A 19,871-nucleotide genomic window follows, 5' to 3' on the forward strand; every position below is an offset into this window, starting at 1 on the left:
AAACAAAGATTCTTCACTGATGAACAAAGAAAAGCAATACTCATTCCATCTATTATTTTAAACATGAACAGAAATAAAAATCTAACAATCATGCTATTTTTTCAGTGTGTCACAGGACACACTGCCAAAATGAAAAAATTACAGAATTAGCACTGGATATGACCTCTCTGAGCATGAATACAATCCTGAGATCACTGATGAACAGACCTATTCATGCTGCCGGATCAGTTCCTAGGGAACTTTGCAGTCATTCTGTGCAGCTGTAGCCAGCTGTTGAAGGTGAGCAGTCCATTGGGGTCTCCTCTTTATGTCATTGACGTTTTCCATTGTACTCAGGTCAGGAAAAACATTGTGCAAAGCAAGACTTCAAAACTTCACATTTTGCTTTATTCTTGAAATCATGCCATTGAACCTCTAGAACTGGGTGGTCCTGCAATCTCTTGACACAGTTCTGCATTGGCTTGCAGGAACAGATAAACTGTTGGTTCAAGAGTTTTGTCAGTGCATCATTGAGCAAAGGCAATCTTGTGTTACGGCAGACTTGTCCACACATTATTGTTCACCAGGAATAACTAAAATCAAGAATCAATTATGTTTGAGGATGTTTATTGAGTATTTAGTTATAGCGGAATTTGGCTAAATGTCTGAGGGCCAGGCTCCTGGCCATAGGATGAGAAGGCTAGGACTTCACATAGACAGAGGCGTTAACCAAGGCAGAGCTGCAATGGCGAAGATGAGATGGAGGAGAAGATGATTGTAATTTAGAATAGCTGCAGTGAAAGGTTTGGTTGTAGTTATTCTTCCTGAAGATAAGTTAAGAACGTACAGTACGTCACTTCTACCACCCTACTAGTCGGCTTGAATAAAGTAAGAATGATTCTTCCCATGGCAAAATGCTCTTTCAATGGTCATTCAATGAACTCCACCCCTACCTCTTCCACCACCTCAGATGTCCTCTGGGTCACAACAGATGGCATTTTCTTCTATCAGCTGTCAATGTGTTATGTAATACTTTCGACATGTAAAAGGAGAGCTATCATAATTCTGCTGATTTGTGTATTATATCTTTGGAATTTCTCATAGCCAGTACAGTCTGAAAAAAGAATCACATAGATGAATCATGAACCATCCTGATCCAATGTGATGACCCTCTGCTTTGCAGGACAGTGGCCTCTCCCCCACAGAGCCAGTATGCTGCTTTCTCTTGACTAGTCTGCTGATTGTTGAAGCAGAACATCTCATTCTCCAGGCAATTTCCCTCACAGACAGGCCCCTTTAAATCATGTCAATTGCAACCAGGTGATTGCCACTACTCAAGTGGAGCCTGCTCATACTTTCAGTGTTTTAACATTAATTAAAATTGTCTTCTTGGATGGTTACATATACAGATTCTTAATCAAATCATTTTGGCAACTTTAACTTAACTCAAATTACAAATACTGAACACTCTGCAGTTTATTAAAAGAAATTATTTGACCTGGGTACTTTATCTCGAGGAACAATAATATACAAATCGTCCATAAATCAACTTGTTCACTATTTAAAGTGTAAATATTATTATATATCTGCTCAATGAGTTATGGATGTACAACTTAGACTGTTGTGATTTCATTGTGCATCACAGTACATTTAATTATCACTCCTATGGCACAATTTATTATTATTAATTATTATTTAGTAAAACTGTCCTAGGAACAGGATATGCCCAGCATCTTAAGGACTGTTTCTACCAGCTCTGCCTCTGCCATTCATTTCATTCAATCATTCAATCATTCAATCATTCATAAAATCTCCAAGCATTACTTGTACATCATAATTTTCTGAGAATTAATACAGGAAGCCCTCTCTATTTACAGATTTGTGATTCACGGTTTTGAATATTCTTAAGTCAACCAACAGTTATGATGTTTTGCCATGCACTTAAATAAAAGTTGAATGATATTGGGAGAAAGAATAAAGGGGGTAAAAGTAATTTCTTTAAGTAAGGAAGTTGAATTATTGAATAAAGGGGCTTAGTGAAGCCTTGTTAAGTACAATGTGTAGCACTAACGAGATTACTGTGTTTCTTAGGAAAGTAAAGAGAAAACCTTAGTATATTACATTTGAGTCTAGTTAAAGACTTTTAGGTTATTCTATATATGTTATACATATTGCTGTACTGTACATGTTTATTGAAATGCAAAAATATACATATTAATCACGTGTTTATTGCATTGTTGCAATTTTGCAATACATAATTGTCTGGATTGCCTTTGGAGAGAGTGTCATTTGACTTCTTATCCACCTAATGTATTAATTCAATCAATCAATTAATTAAATTCATTAAGTTCTGAAATAGAATGAAAACCAGAAACACACACCTATCAGCTATCATGGGTCCTGATGGGTCCTGCCCACCTCTGACATTTAGACTTAGTCTTCTTTAATAAAAGTAACCTGAAATAATTCAGTTGAGTCCTTCTCAACCGTACAGCAGGTGTACCGGGACCTTTGGGAAAGTTTCAGAAACGTGCAATGGAGGTTAATAAGATTATGACATTATTAACCTTGTAACATTATTTGTCAGCTATGTGGCATTATTTTTATGACAAGAATGACATTTAAAACCAAGAACAGGAGGCACTCTGCAGTTCCTGTGTAACCTGGAACATGGAACAGACTAGCTATGCTGCTGAAGCTGGTACCCTGGTTTCTTTCAAGAAAGGGCTGGATAAGGATGCTGGGATCAATTAACAACTAAACCAAACACGCAAGATGGGCTGAATGGCCTCCTTTCTTATCTTCTTCAGCATCTCAAGAGTTGTACACTGCATGAGCCACGGCTTATCAGTCCAGCTATTAATTGGACCTTCTCATTGTTATCTACTCCTGAAGCTTTCACCTTATTTCATTTCCATAACAGGACCTGATTTAAAACACATCTGGTATACTTTTAGTTGAATTTGGTGTTGAATGAACAAATCAGGAGCTCTGCTGGAACACCAGCCATGCCACGCGGACCAGGATTGGAAAGCCCTGACTTATAAATATCAGACACACGAGTGGCAAACCAGTTGTCTCATGTAATAGGTGTCTGTTGCCGGGGGTCTTTTAAAAACATGAAAACCTGTGTTTTTTGAAGCAGGTCCCCGACAGCTCTGTCTTATCTCTCTGATAAACCAAATATATTTCATGGAAGGAGAAGCAGTCTGACCATCAGGAATAGCCAGCCTGTTGCTAGGCATTCGGCTCAAGGGGATATTCATCGTGGGATCCGCTGTCAGTTTTGTGGCATTCTTGCTGATTCTTTGCAACGTCTCATAGTGAATACAGGTTTCCTTTTTGCCTTGCCTACCGAGGCCCCCTTTTCATGAAAGCAGGGCTTATCGGTAACCGTTAAGTTAACACTGCGCAATCATTAAAGAACAGTCCAGCCCTGTAGGAGAAACCAGAGGCACTCTCCAGCATCATCTAAAAATGAAATCTTGATTTCATCTGTGTAACAACCCGCAAAAATGAATGAAAGCCACTGTACTACCCCTTACGCTTGCTCACTAAGACAAAGCCCACTACAGTCATGTGAAGGGGGAGCCTTGGCACCTCCATGTTCACCTATTGGTCTGCACATAAAAGTCTTTTTTTTTCTCTCTGCTCTAATTTATGAAAAGGCTTGGCAATCCGGGCCGCCCTTTTGGAGGCGTGGAGGAGCTATGACTTCATCACGTCAAGCAGAGGGAGGGGAGGGGAGGGGAGTGGGGGGGGGTAAGGCAGGCGAGGGGGATGTCGATGACATCACCTCCAGCTTTCAGCTCTGGCCAGCTGTGCCTTCTCGAAGCGGGCTGAGGAGCAGTTCTGCAATATCACACACAGAGAGCGATCGGCGCTATCGGGGGGATTTTAAACGTAATACACCAGGCAGCCGGGTTCGCTGGATCTGCAGCAGAACACAAATATACAGGATTATTATTTATTTATTTTTCAAAGGAAGATGTAAGGGTGCACAAGGCAATTAAAAAAAAACCCACCGTCGTCGTGTAAGGTAAGGACAGAGGGAAACAAAAATCAAATCATCTTTTTTTCCTCATACATCCCTGCTTGTACCACGCTTCTGAGAATCTGCAGCTGATGTTGAATCTACAAGGAATGTGTGTATATACCCTTTACTTTTCAGAACCACAGCTGGATTTGTTAAATAAGGCATTATCTTCTTCGCATTTATCAGCCGATAAGATGTATATTTCCCACGCGCCTGGTTAATATGCGGTCGGAATTGGTTGGTATGAAGTTAGTGCTGATACGGCAAAGATGCTGTTACACTACCACCCTGCATGTTACTACAGGCTTGTGCTCCACTGTCTTATTGTTCAAAGAAAGGAGAACCGCAGCAAATTTCACCGGCACTGCCATGTGTGAAAGCTGAGGGACTAGGGCGCTCAATAACTTATATTGTGATTCATTCTTCATAAAGGATACTCTTGATGATCAGCAGCTATTGGGAGTTAATCCAGTCCTTTGCATTTCTCCATGAAAACACTGCTGCAGCCCTACAATAATGCCTAATACAAATTAAGTTGGGGGGATGTGCGGACTGTAGGGTCCAGAATGAATGGACAGTATGCGAACTGTAACAGAGTTACAGGCTGACCAAATTATAGTCTTGGTTTTTGTTGTATCTATTTGAATTATGAGTGTGTCAATCGTGATAACTTTCTTTCTGCTTTCATCCGAACATCACTGTTCCTGGGGAGATCGCTGCTCTCGAGGGTGAAGATGATAATGAACCTCCGGGTTTGTAATGTAATTGTCAGTGAGCATTTGACCTGAGTTGATTTGGGACCAAATTGATAACGTTTTGGTTGTTTTGTATATCAATTTAATTTTTAATAAGAATAATGGTCAGGTCACATACAGTATTTGTGTCACATGAGGGGACCTCAGCTTTGTGATATGTCTCCGTGATTAGTTAAAACGATTAAGGAGGTGATTTGACATTTGAAGACATGCACTTTATATCCCTTCTAATCACATTATTTATTCTGTGCCAGCTTGTAGGAAGTGGATGTTAGGGAAGAAAGGGTGAATGGATAATCACAGACGTTTATTAGCAAAGAATTATGCAGATGCACTTTTTTCATTAAAAAACGAATCGTTATAAGAGGCTAGTTTACGGGGTACGGCCACTTGTGCGACGTTTTTTTTTTATATTAAGAGCTCGCCACGAGCGTTCGGGGAATAACAAGTCTTGAAATTTGTTACACTTGAACTCTTAGGGGAAAATGAGTAAAGTGTTCATTTCTTTACGTACAGTATCTCACGAAAGGGAGTTGCTTTCAGAATCAAAGCAAGGTTCGGGGGAAAACCAGTACTGTATACAGTACAAAATAACATAGTGTACAGTGGTCCACGGTCTACTCTACAAAATTGGACATTTTTGAAATTCCCGGAATAATTCAAAGAACAGTCTGGAACTGTCAAGTTTTTAAGTATTCTTTAGTTTCTGAGCACCGTATTTGTCGCAACAAGAGTCAAATACCGACTTAACCCGGGCAATTTAGTGTTGTGATCACCCATTAACTGCCCGAAATGTGCCCTTCGCAAATACTGGACCGTTTTCTTCACTGATCAAGAAAATGATTAAGCAGTAGGCTTTTCTAAATGAGCTGATCTATCAGACAAACCTATATCAGTCCTAACTCGAGTATTCACAGGGGTTATCTTGAGTTCTTTGCCACAGTGTTTAGCATCTTGTTCAGACACTGTAATAGGAAGCACTGAAGATTATGGATCTGGACTGTTTAAGAAAATAGGTTTATTCGTCTTCCTCCCGTAGTAATGCAGTTATTGCTTTTTTATGATAGCTGGAAATGGCTTACGGGTTTGCATTGTAATGTAATCTAATCGTGTTTATCATGTTACTGCGTATTACAGTTTCCCATTATGTTTCATCACATGAAAAATATGGAATTAATGTGCTTTCGCGTATTGGGATACTAACAGAGAGCGAGTATAGCCACTACATTGAGTGCGCTGTTCGGCTTCAGTTTGACGCTTACCACGCCCCATCTATACAACCTGATTTTCGAATAAAAACACCGATATCATGCAAATCTCCTTTTGGATATTTTACATTAACCACCAGCGGCATTTAGTAAATATTCTTTACACTAAAAACAACTCCTTATATGCATTTATTAATTTAGTGTTACAAGTTTGTGTATGAAGCGAACCCACGAAATACGGTCGAAATTCTAACTTTTCTGCTGTCTGTTATTCCCAGTGGTAAAAAAAGTGTTATATTTTAAATCCCTCGCCTTCTTTGAATAAAACTCCACCCTACTATTGACTGAATACAAATCCAGGATTCTTGAGCTTCAGAAACTAGATGCAAAGTAATAGCGGCAAGCTATTAAAATAAGGCTGAGAAATCTGATATCTCCTATTGAATAAATAAATATGCATATTGAGGTCTATTTTGGAGGAGGTTGACACTGGACTAGACTTGGAACACCAACTCCCCGTTAGGGGATCTCAGTACACTGTCTTTTTGTCGGAACGCATTTGTCTTTTGTGGTAGGCTACTGTTTGCACAGCACAAAGCGTTACTTCTGCATGAGGGGCTCATTAAAACGTGTTTATTTTTAAAGGAGACACACTGACAGTCTAATAAAATCTTAAAATCATATTCCGGCGATGCCGTGAAAGCTGAAAACGCTCAGTCACGCACACTGCTTTTAAGTTCAAGCCTTTTGGTGTGGTTCAGCACAAAAAAAACGTCAATCATTGTAAACTTAACGGGCTGTATTGATACATTAACAGATTTTTATTAATTGTGGTTTCTCTGCGTAACATCCATTTTTAGACCTGGGGAGAACAGAAAAATAGGAACAAATTTGTTCTGTGATTCACTCATGCTCTTGTTTTCTGCGCACGGTATTCGTAGAGTAGCGCACGTGTTTTCACTTTGCATTTGTATTTGAATTAGTAAATCTGTACCAGCTGTATAGTACAAGCAGTTCTCGCCGTTAATTTAAACAAATAGGTTGTTGCTTGAATATTTTAAAAAGCACCTAAGTTCTTCTCTTAAATACGATTTGCTCCATGAAGTACAGTACAGTATGTAACCAGCGCTACAAAGAACATGGCTCCGTTGTGAGCATCCGTCTGTCCAGTGGTGGAGGGACCTCCAGGAACACCTCTTGCAGAAACATTCATATAAACTCTACCTTTTCCGTCAGTGTGTTCGGCCTTGGAACACGTTGTAGTAACACCTATCTGTGTTCCACATCTCGTTTCGCTTTAAAAAAAGAAATCATTAAATTGTGTCTTCACCCACCAGCTTCAGGGGATGATATTGCGTTTAGGATAGGAGACAAGCCGGCTTCTCTCCTAGCGGCAATGATTTCTGCTACCTCGCATAGCGCGAGGAAAAGGTGAAGAAATGAAGACTTTTTTTTTTCATTTAGGGATACATCCATAGGTGCCTGCAGCTGTCAAACATAAGTGCCATCACGCTCTCGACTACCTTATTACGGTTCTTCTGCTGCCTTGAGCCCTTAAACTGTTTTATACACTGTTTTAAGAAATAGCACACTGTTTGTAATGTCTTTTGTAGTCTATTTAAGGTTTGTTAATTAGCCATTTTCAATTGAAAACGACAGGGAGGGTATGGTTCAATATTTACAGTAATACTATTTTTAGGTGGTTGTTCCTTAGTTTTATTGCTTCTGATAATGTATATTAAGCTTTAAATGACCTTTTCCCGTTTTAGGGGATATCGCTGTGTTCAACCACATACAGTCACTGCATTTACAAGCGTACACACTGTAACAGAAAATCCTTAGAGCAATGGAGCCTTCTAATAATGCCATTAGCTTCGTATGGACCCTAAGCGTGCATTGTACATTATTTGCACGTCTGCTGTTTTACTGCCATGGAGTGGACAAAAAAATATACTGCATTTCCTGATGGTGACAGTTGCCTTGATGGGCGAGGCACACAGTATATTTAGATTTCCCACACACACTCCCACGCATGAAAGTTTAAGCATTTCCGCAGAAGAGGCAGCTTTCCTGAATAAAATTGTGCATTCTCCAAATGCTTGGCAGCGACAGTGAGGACCTGCGAGACTGGGGAGGTTTATTGCACTGCTTATGTATTTACCTACTCAAACTAATCTTAGCAAAAAGATTACTTCATAGAAACATGCTTAGGGATTCAAGGGAAAGCTAACTCAGAAATTTATAAACAGCCAACTGCATCCCCCTTCTTTTATAAAAGCACAGTCACAAAGTACAGTGTGTTTTTTGCAGGGCACGTTTTCAATTAAAAATGTTGCTTTCATTAAAAAAAAACCTTTAATCCACACTAAAGATTTGTATTAGGCCAATTATATCAGTTTATTACAAATGACTGAACATTGTTGTATTGTTCTCTTTATTCTCTTTAAAACAAACCTTGTATAGGACTACAAAAGTATTTTTTACACCTTCACAAATATCACACTAATTTTTGTAACTTAAGATGTAAAAAAGCCCAAGAGTCCAAGAATGCTATAGAGGAACTACTGTATAACAGATATCAAAAGGTATATGGCCTATATATGAAAATAATATTGGTATAATATCTGTTGAAGTAGGACACTTGCAATGAATTTTCAAAGACTCACAACCACTTCTTCTTTGGATGAGACCATTTTAAAAGGAACACAGCTATACTATATCTGACACTTGAAGTCTCAGGGTCTTTACTCATGTTTATATTTCCAGTAATCAATTGCTTCAATCTTGGTGCACTAGCTGTTGGGTTCACAGCAGCAGCACTCTTATATACAGTAGGATGTATATATGACCTGGGACTACAGACAGAATAACTGCCTCTCCTAGGGCCCATATGCGGTAATGAGACCCCATTTTCCAAAGTTTTCCTTGTGAAGAGGTAGAGATTGTGGCTATACCCTTCCAAAATGAGGTAGGACATGCTCTAACCACTGACTCACATAGTCTGGATCCACAAATGTGATGTTTGATTTCAGTCTGAAGAACTGTTGGGGCTAATGACTCCCATCTTGACCAAAGCAAGTACAGAACTGGTTTCAATGTGGCAAGTGTGCTGTTATTCAGAAGTTGAAGTGATCAGACTCTACTTATCAATGAAGAACAAGAGCAGTGTCTTTTCTCAGGTTTCTGTGCACTTTGGAACTGAAAGAACCTGTGTGAAGATTAAAGATGGATAGCATTATTCTAAATATGATAGAAATCACAGTCTGAGCATGATATTTTAGTCTTTTCATTCCATTATTTTAAACAGAAAGAAGACCTAAAGAATAAGCAACATAAAATGTAGGAGTGTACAGTATGTCTGAACAGAGAGAGTGAAGTTGATTTTTGCCACAGAAATTTGAGACTGTGCTCCATACAGAACAGTGCTATTGCTTGACATTTGGCAAGCTGGTGTTACATCAGGCCCCTGGAGAACTCACCACCCTTAATCAACTCCTTCACATTCCAGTGCAGTTTCCAATTAACTAATCAGACACCTTCTTCCACCTACCTACTTAAACCAGCCTGACAGACCAATCCTTGCTCAGTATTGGGTTTTACCTAGCTAGAGTTGCATTGTTCCTTATTTTGTAAGATTTCTAGGTTTTTGGCTCTGAACCTTGACTTTGTTATTGTGGATTTACTGGTTTGTTTGTTTTTTGTTTTTTTACCCTGGCCTGACCTCCTGTCCCATGTTTTTGGTTAAATTCCTGCTGCTCTTTTTGAGCTAGGAGGATTCTGCTTGGGGTCCTTCTTCAGCTGTAACAGTGCAGGTATTGTATTCTGTAGTGTGGTTCAGAATTCATTCTGGTTGAATTTCAGTTGACTGCTTTCAGAGTCCCAAGGTTTGGAAGCCCCACTTGGTTGTCATTCCAGTGCTATAGCCAACACATCAATGAAGAAAACTAAAGTCAGATGAATGTTCTCTGGCCTTCATGCAAGTCTAACCTCAGGAGCAAGACTGGTGGTTGTCACTGCAACCTCCTGTAGTGCTTGGCTTAACACTGATCTTGTTTTGTTCAAGTCACTGCTTTTCTTAACCAGTTGAAAAGCCAACTTCATGCTCAGATGTAGGCTCTAAATTAACAGAAGTCTGTTTAAAATGTGTATATAATACATTAATTAAACTTCATTTGGAATTCTGTGTTCAGGTGTGGCCAACGGGGAACAGAAAGGATCCTGCTGTCCTATTGTACAAAGGAAAGGAACAAGACTAATTTCTGGTATGAATGTCCTTCTCAGATGGATGACAGGAACTGAACCCTGCCTGGAAGAGGGAAGACCGAGTAGGGCTTTGAGTTGGAATCAAAATCCTGAAAATTGTACTAATACAATGCACAGTATGTCTGCAAAAGTAATGAGACTGACTCGTGACACAAACTGGAATTAATGTAATGGAAAGAATATTATCAGTTTGCTTGTAATCATGACTCATTAAACTGCTTACTTTAAACTTCTAGTAACCAGATGACCAGGGTGGTCTGAATGGCGTTGCTGTATGTCATTTACTGTATAACCAAGGCTTGGCTTTATTCCTGATGTCAGTTCTGTGCTTGTTTCAAGACCCACAACCCAGTCTGCTCCATCCCGTTGAACCTCAGCAGGGTTTGACTGCTTGTGCACTGATCTACTAAACAGTCATCATTGCTGTGGTAACATCTAGGCTGCAGGGCCTGTCCTGTCCTCCAGGTAGTTTTCCTTTTATGAAGGAGTCAGCTGGGAGCTCCATTGCTTTAGTGCTAGTGCAGCAAGTCATTAAAAACATGAAAATGGCTTTTGGGGAGTTTGAAAAGCTGGCGTAACGTTTCAGAGGCACAGAAATTGCTGTTTTTTATGCAAATTTCTTGGGCTCACAACGTGGATGCTTAATTATCAGGAGAGAGCTTGTTAGTTGTCATCTAGATAAACAGCCAGTTTTTCTTTAATGTTGTCTCTGAGCTGGGGAATTTGAATTTATAAGCAGGAAAATGTCAATGTCAAAGTATTCCTTCCTCCACACACAGAAGCACCAACTAACACACTTGCACACCTTGAGTTCCTGAAAATAGAAATAACTGAAGTGTGTGGGATAGAAAGAGTTGGAGAAGTATGGTTCTCTTTAGTGTTGAACAAAACCATTGCTGACTTTTAACTGGCAATGAGTACACTGCAACAGAAAGCTATATGAAGATTCTATAAGAATATATAATCAAATAGGTGCTGTGTGCCTCTACTATGTTTGTATTCCTCAAGATCCCACAGTATCATCTTCACAAATGTGGCTGGGCAGTTTGTTCCATAAATTCAGAACTATATACTGTATCTAAAAAAAATCAATGCCCCTTCTATCTTAAATTCTGAACCTCCTATATATGCTATTAATTTTTTTTTTGCTTATGGGGACTTCAGTTGATTAAGTTTTCCCTCAGTAGAAAACTTAACAACTCATTTACTTTAAACCCTGTCTATATGACATTCTTCTATGATTTTTCTACCAGAATGGTATTTTCTATCTAATTTGTTTTGATATTCAAAAGGTGTGCCAAAAATTGTACCTGGTTTTACAAGTGTTTGATACATATGAATAGGTTGATGAATATTAGGTTGTTTTTACTGTAAATGTTCTGTTAATTGTTATTGCTTTGGCAGCACTGTAATTCATCGGTCGGGTCAAGAAAGCTGTTTGAATTTGAAAATGGTTATGGAAAGACCTGGAGAGTGTATTGTATAAAGTTTATTTCAAGTATTTTGTGGGAAGTTAAAATACTAAATATTAGCTGAAATGGAGAAAGACCCTTCTAAGGAAGGGAATATTTCTCTAAAGGTTTCTGTGAACTTTCAGTTTGAGTCAAATCTAGAAAAAGCTGTAACAAAAGGCCCAGTCCTGTACGTTATCGCTGCTCAAATCAATAAAGAGAAAACAAGCAAGCTGCTTCATGCGACAGGCAGCCAAAATATCTCTTCCTGTAAAACTTCAGCTCTGCTTAATGTTAAGTCACGGTTGGGTATCCATGAGATTTCAGAGCCAAGACAGTTGAGCCAGGCTGTAAGTGTTTGAGAATGTTTAGAAAGTGAGACTTTCTACTATGAAACCAGCCTTTGGTTGGAGTGCCATGCTTAATTATTTCTCACTTGCTATATGTGTTTGTTGAAGTAAGTGATAAATTCTTTCATTTTCTTTATTTAAAGAGAAAGCATTCAACTTTCTGCCTATATTTATTTCATTATGGTTACTTTTTTTTTAGTCTAGTACATGGAGTTTAGTAAAGATGTCTGCTTGTAACCATCTCAACCATTGGCCAGCAGCCATATCGCTATGCAACTCGTAACTGGCAACCCACTGAAGCTAAGCAGGTGTGAGCCTGGTCAGTACCTGGATGGGAGACCTCCTGGGGAAAAACTAAGGTTGCTGCTGGAAGAGGTGTTAGTGGGGCCACCCTGTGGCCCATGTGGGTCCTAATGCCCCAGTATAGTGATGGGGACACTATACTGTAAATGGGCACCATCCTTCGGATGAGACCTTAAACTAAGGTCCTGACTCTGTCTCGGTCTTCAAAAAAATTCCCAGGGCATTTCTTGAAAAGAGTAGGGGTGTAACCCCGGTGTCCTGGCCAATTTTCCCAGTGGCCCTTACCAATCTCCTCCTAATCCCCATCTATGAATTGGCTTCATTACACCGCTCTCCTCCCAACGAATAGCTGATGTGTGGTGAGCGTTCTGGCGCACTATGGCTGCCGTCGCATCATCGAGGTAGGTGCTGTATATTGGTGGAGGGGAGTCCCCATTACCTGTAAAGCGCTTTGTGTGGAGTGTCCAGAAAAGCACTATATGAGTGTAAGCAATTAATCAATGTAATGGCTGTAGACTTGTTTGTCACAGACAGTTACTTGTTCACTTTTGAAGTCTGGTGATTACAGGATGTCAGGCACCAAATAAAGCTTTTTAAGGAGGAGAGAGTACTGTTTTGTCCTGAACTAACCAACTGCACTGTAAATATCTCTCTAGAAATGTTATTGAGATGTATGTCTGTAAGTCCTAGTTAAGCAATGGGAAAACCAAATGTGAGAATCTGATTAGTAGTGGAGAAGTCCTCTCAAGGATTCACCTGGTATGCTTTTTTGTATGAAAGGAAAATCTGTGCCATCTTGCCACTACCTACCACAGCACAGTGCTCCACAGAGACAGGCCAATGTATGATCCAGAATCTCGGTGGTAACTTTGTGTGCAGAATTGAAGGAGCAAGGATACACAGAATAGCATTATAGAAATAAGGAAAATATGATGCCTTGTATTGGTTTTGAAAAAGCTTATTGTTCAACATCTACGTGAATACGAGATCACTGATGTGGTGGTGCTGCACCACAATAAAATGAGAACCTGTGATATACTGCAGACTAGCTGTTTGTGTTCTTTGGTAAAATTGTTAGGGGTGGTTCATTAAACATCTCTCACTGACAGAGAGAAAGCAGTGGTGTCTTAGAATATACCAAAATATTTAGTAATATTTATAAAAAAGCCTTGCCTTGGGGATAAGCTAAAATAAGTATCCCAACCTCTGTAAGTTAAAGATAGTTTGTTTAATGTACACAAAGTATTTTATATATCTTTTGATAAAGAACACAGAAGCAAAAGGTGCTGGTGTTCAAGTAGTATGGTGCTGGTGCTTTCAGACATGACAGTTTAGATCCTAGGAACCAGCCCTAGGCTATTATCATTAATATCTATATAATCAGATCAATAAAACACTTGATTTTAGACAGGGCTATGTAATTGGCAAAATCAAGAAAATTGTGTGTTTTGCAATACAATAGTTATGACTTGGTTGCTGCAGTTTACAAGGCCTGCATTTACAGAATGTCAGAATTCCCAATGGCCAGTGCCCTGACCAAAGTATAGAAGACAATCAGACTTTTTGGGAAGTGCAGTCTAATGTTCAACTCCAATCCTTTCTTGATGTCAAGCATATGGAACTTTCCATTCAGTGAGTCAACAGAGCCAGGGATGAGACTGTTCAAGGCTGGAGAGCAGCTGAGGATGCTACAAATTATGGAGCATTAGTACTGCATGGTTTCTATTATACGGGTTGGCTACAGCAGAAAATTGGACTGTGATTTGATGTTCTGTATTCATAAATCCCGGAAATAAAAAGAAATTGATCACAAAAAATAACCTCTGCAAACTATTGACAAATGGGAAGCCCTAGTTAAAACTCTGTTAGAACACTTTGTATTTTCTTTCCTGTGCCTCCATTTACAAAAGATGGAATTTGTTGAAAAGTTGAAAATAAAGACGTTTTTATTAAGGAAATAATGTGGAATATAATATTCACCGTCTATTCTATGAATTCTATGACCTTTGCTGTTAATTTTTACAGCAGTACAGGCCCATGGGAAAGACGTATAAATGTGGAGTACACAAGAACTTCACTAAATAAAATGATGGAATTTAAGTCGCGCTTGACAATGCATTCACCAATGTGGTCATTTTCTTTCTTTAATTTAGATATTCGTACAAAGCAGGTCAACATTAATTGCATAAGGGTTACAAAGAAGAGGAGTCTATCTAGCTTCATATTTTTTTACTTGTCACCCAAAGGAAATTATAGACCACCTGAAACCAGCCCTGTTTCTACAGCCACCTGTATGGAAATCTTTACCATGATTTAAATGGTAAAAGGCTAATGTTCATGCAAGTAAGATAATTCTCCTTAAGTTACACATGAGTGACACCAGGAAAACAAAGGTTGGTATTTAAACTACGTAAGAATATTATAGGTTTTGCTTATTAAATATTGGCATCCTGCTGGTGTCTCTCTAGAGTCAACAAGACCTCCAGGTCTTGCAAACTCCCACTGAAATGTAATAATTCTTCATTCAACATTTATTAATTGGTGCTTAAGGCACCTTGTCCATACAGTATATCTTCAAGCACAAACAACCAAGATATTACATCAGTAAAATTCATAATGTGTTGCAAGGATGTTTTTAATTTGACCACAGCCTGTACAAATTCTTGTCAGATTGAAGAACACTTTTGCATACCATTCCTATGATGATTTTGTTTCATGTGTCAATGGACTTGACTAGCAGGAATGAAAACATGTCTTATTGCTATTTATGAATTTGTTAAAGGTATTTTTTGTTTCATTTAATTCTTATTGGTATTTAATCAGGTATATTGAACAACAATGATTTAAACACTGGAAAATTATTTTTTTAAATGTCGGTGTTGTAGTTTTGTCCTTTTCCTTTCCTAGTTCCTCCCAGTGTAATATCTGCTTCTAACAGACTTTAGTCACTGACTGTTGTGTTGTAAGGTAGGTAAAGTTGATGTAGCAGATCCATTCTGCTGAAGGCATTTTAAGCTAGAGTTAGGTCATTGCTGTTCAAAATGAAAAATGTTACAGCAGAAGCAGAGCCTACAAGCTCTGATGAAGGAAATGTATTGATTGTTCATAAGGAGAAACCCATTCTGGGCCAGGAGTGGAAACACTGAGAGCCCAGCTTGGAATCTTTGCTTTAAATTAGTAATGAGTAAGTATTAAGTGCAGGTTGGAGCACCAATTTTTAGTATATCTGGTAAGCAGCTAGGCTGGTATCTTCTATGAGAAATGTTGCCAACGTGAATTCTAGGTACTGTAACTTTCATTTTTGATTTACTTATGTCATTATGGTCAGTTCTAATGTGGCCAGTCAATATAGTGCAAAATGAGTATGAAAGTTCTGCACCAGAAGAGTTGCTGTTACCTCTTGAGTTTCAGCCCTTCTGTTATCAATTAAAATCGTTTTTTCATTTATATTTTTTTAAAAATCACTTAATTTTGGAAATGACGAAATTTATTATTGTCTGTCAAAATGTATAGAAAAGCAGTTTATGAAAGTTCTGAATTTTAAATGGATAGGTAATCTTAGGACTTTCAATGCTATAAACTGGGTTGATCCAAATACTGATACACAATCTCCACTGTTATCTCGCCTGTTATCATGTGGTTAAGGCCTCAATGGAAGCAATAACCTTCTAAATAGCTAATGGAGGTGTCTGGTAAATCTGTAGCAGTCTCCCTAATTGGATGGACTTCATAAATCTATGATATTATTAATTATTTACTTGCCTCTTTACTTTAATCAAAAGAGACTTATTTGTACTCGTTTATATAGCTTGGCCTTGAGCAATCTGAGCAAAGCACCATATTCAAGTATATAACAGCAGTGCCCAAGCTTGGATTTGAGCCTACAGCCTTGCTGTTACAATACAAACCCCTAGCCTCTATTGCACACTGCATTGCAACATATAAGAGTAGCATAAAGAGATAAGAGGAACACCTTGTGTGTTGCAAATACTCGAAGAATCAAAATGCTTTTTTTTGACAAACAATAAAAAACAATAGATTGTGTTATAAAGTCCAGTATCCACTTTAACCATTCAGTAGCTGGGCCAATCACCAGTTTAATGGTCATAGTGGAGGAGGAGAAGGCCAGTCCTGCGAATATCTTAAATCCTTAAGATAAAGTTTTCTTTTTTTGTCACTGTTGTATAAAACGGTATGTAAGGCATCGCAGAAATCTTCACTAGCTTGGGACATATGTGATGTGGGCGCACTGGCGTACGGTCTGGCAGCGACACCCCGGGGGTCTGCTTTGCGCCAATATCATCTCCCTCCCCCCCCTCCCTGGATGGGCTCTGCCTTCTGCTCCCCTCTGAAGGTCGGGGCTGCTGACACTGGCGTGTGCATCTCAGAGGACGCATTTACTGCACTTTTTACCCTACAAAGTGTCAAGAGTGCCTCTCGCTCAGGCGGCTAAAAGGTTCTGCATGTTCCCAGCTTCTTCTGCCGCCTTGCAGGACAGGCAGGCACATTAGTGTGTGTGCAAAGAGAGATCCCACTGGAAAATGCCAAGGGATAGGATCCTTTCACCTACAGTAGCTGCAAATTCTTTTTTTGTTTTTGATCGAAGGCTTTGGGGAGTGAGAACTGTCAGGCTCATGGGAACCCCAACGTCCAAAGCCAAGACCTGAGCCCCTCCATCGTCTACACCCTTTTGCCAGCTTTATGTTTTCACATAAACAACAAATTGCTTTACAAGTCCTGAATGCATTGTTATTGATGGAATCATGACTTACTCACCTCTTTTCACTCAGAAACTACTTTGTGGTTTTGCTGAAACAGTCCTCAGCTGGGGAGAAAGAGAAATCCTGTTTGAAATAAACATTATTTTTAAGAGATCTCATGTACACCATTCAGACTTCATTATGATGCTGCTGAGCCCAAATTCTGGACTGCTTCCAGACACAATAGCTTGTTTCTTAAAGCCTTGAAGTGGGATATATCGTCCATCCCTCTGTTTTCTAACCACTTTATTCAATACAGTGTAGTGAGGGAGCTGGAGCCTGTCCCAGCAAGCAACATGTGCAAAGCAGGATCCCTGCTGGATCGGACGCCAATCTAATGGTGGGCACACAGAAGTACAAACGAGCACACTCACACCAGGGCCAGTTTACTCAGCAGCCAACTAACTTACCAGTGTGTCTTTAGACTGTGGGAGGAAAGTGGAGCACCTAGAGGAAACCCATGTGAACATGGGAAGAACATACAAACTCACAGCGCTCCAGGAATTGAACCCAGAGCCCCTGCAATGCTAATCACTGCATCTGGGATACATGTTAAGGTTTTATGTAGTTCAGTTATGATTTTGTTAATTTTCATTTTGTGGCGTTCTCTGGATGATGTAACCTAAAATGCTAATGTCCCTGTGGCCTCCTGCTACATGCAGTTGATACTGCAATATAAAATCAAAATTGATTATGCAGAAAGAAATTTAGCTCACTTCACTCAAGGCACTCCTGCAAAACAAAATACTAGAAGATATTGAGGTCAAGTTTCTATAGATTTGTACAAGTTTATTAGTATACTAAAGGTCCTTGGGAATCACAGCAGGATTTAAGTTTCTATGTCCCTGGAAAAAGGGAATCCTGAAGATTTAATGTTCAAACTAAAAAGAAGCCCTCAAAATCCTACAGGTTTAATTTTTGCAGGGGTGGTGCCAGTTTGTAAATTTTGTCATGCTAAACATTTACTACTAAATGAAAACAACATATCTGGATAAGTACTTAAGTTTGACTTTTTTAAACGTGAAAATTCTATTTGTTTTCTTTTCTAATAGAGAGCAAATTCTCATTTACATGACTTGCACAACAGGCTTTAAGATTTAAATCATGTCCATACAGATGATTCCAATAGTCCAACCTTTTAATAAAAAACATGCTTCCAAACATGCTCTTTTTATTACATTGTAGCTATTTGTGTGACTGTGGAACTGCCTACTGTATCTTTCATTGCCTATCTGAAAGATCATACTCTTCTGCTCTGAGTCAGGCAGAGGATCTGAGTGATACCATCCATCACATGTTTAGGGAGGAGGGAGGATGGGTTTCTTTTGACATGGAAGGGAAAAACAAATTGAGAAAGCAGATGCCAGGCTGAATATGGATGGATGTTCTTCGTCTGAAAACTGGCCTGTACATTTCATCTGGTATAATAATAAAAGACTCATATCCTGGCATTGATTCTTAAGGAAAAATCCATTTAGGCTTTCTGTGTGGCCGTATGAGGCTCTTAAATTATTTATTTCAATAATTTGGTGAGAATGCTGTTCGGCCTTCTGTTTGGATGCAGAAATGCTCCGAGAGTGAGAGAGAAGAGATGAGAGAGTAAAGGAAAGCTCTAGGCTATAGCAAAATATCAATATGAGAATATGTGGCTCATGTATTTTCTACATATCAATACAGTATGTAGGTGGCTTTTCACAAGTTCCTAAAGTCTTCCCTTTCAGTACTATTTCTGTTACACTGCTACTATAATAAGTCACTTCACAACTATTTGCTTCTATCTAATCATATGGTTAGCCCTTCATCAGCTTGACCATGATCTTTTCTACCCAATCTAGTTCTCCAACATTTGTAGCCCCTTCAGATCCAGCATGGTGACTGAAACTGTTTCTTCCATAAAGCTATAGACCTCTTGTGATGGACAACGTGTCTCTAATTCAGGATTTAATGATGCACAAGCAGTTGTCATTTAGTGCGTGCCACCCTTCCCCGCTGAATAGCACGACAGATCATTGCAGGGCTTAGAGACAGGGTATAGAACAGATCATGGAGTCTAAAAAGCATGCTTTTGGGAAGTGGGAGGACAACAAAGTACCCAGTGAAGACTTAAACATGTACCTCTGTGTATAAATGGAGTAAGACAGAACAATGGTCTTCGTCTTTGACAGAGGGTCCGTTTTTGCGGGTGAGAACTGGGGTTACAGTACGTTACTCCTCATTTGAGGTGTCTTTTGGAGAAACATGTGAAAAGGACATTGCAAAAACCCTTTAAAGATGGGTGAAGACTCTGTGGAAGAGACACCTATAAATATGCCTGACATGATTTAGGCATTCAGCTCTTCCACTATGGCTAAGTATTGAAAGTGTAGGTCTTTCTTTGTATTGTTTTGAAAGTGGTCTGGACATGAAGGCCCTTGCAATGGAAAATTCCTCTTTCTCAGAATGACCATTTCAGGATGTTCTTTCATGTTTCTGTCCTAGGAGGAAGATGGGGTTTTATATGGTTTTTCCAGGTACACTGACAACTTCCTTTCAATCCATATTAACGAAAAATATTTTCAATCTATTGTAAAGGTACACATTTGTAGTAAAGATACAGTATGATAAATATGTATCATATTTCAAATAAACTCCCATTTAAATGTTTGTTCTGCATGAAAATGTGCTTAATGATCCTTTTAAAGGGTAGTCTTCAATGGGGGAGACCCTGGGGAGATGTGATACATTATATTTAAAAAATATTTTGAATATTTAAAATGCTAAAATACA

The 19,871-nt window shown here is 39.0% G+C and overlaps 1 protein-coding gene across 1 annotated transcript in view; it reads left to right on the plus strand.

Annotated features, from left to right (window-relative positions):
* The first annotated feature begins 3,703 nt into the window (after nt 1–3,703).
* Nucleotides 3,704–19,871, plus strand: part of LOC148814047 (receptor-type tyrosine-protein phosphatase S-like) — a 320,468-nt gene continuing 304,300 nt past the window's right edge. Inside the window, exon 1 of the mRNA XM_088907841.1 lies at nt 3,704–4,018. The gene's annotated coding sequence lies outside the window, so the exon portion shown is untranslated. The remainder of the gene's footprint in view (nt 4,019–19,871) is intronic.

This window comes from Atractosteus spatula, chromosome 28 (assembly GCF_055471065.1).
Source record: "Atractosteus spatula isolate fAtrSpa1 chromosome 28, fAtrSpa1.hap1, whole genome shotgun sequence".
Classification (NCBI taxonomy): Eukaryota; Metazoa; Chordata; class Actinopteri; order Semionotiformes; family Lepisosteidae; genus Atractosteus; species Atractosteus spatula.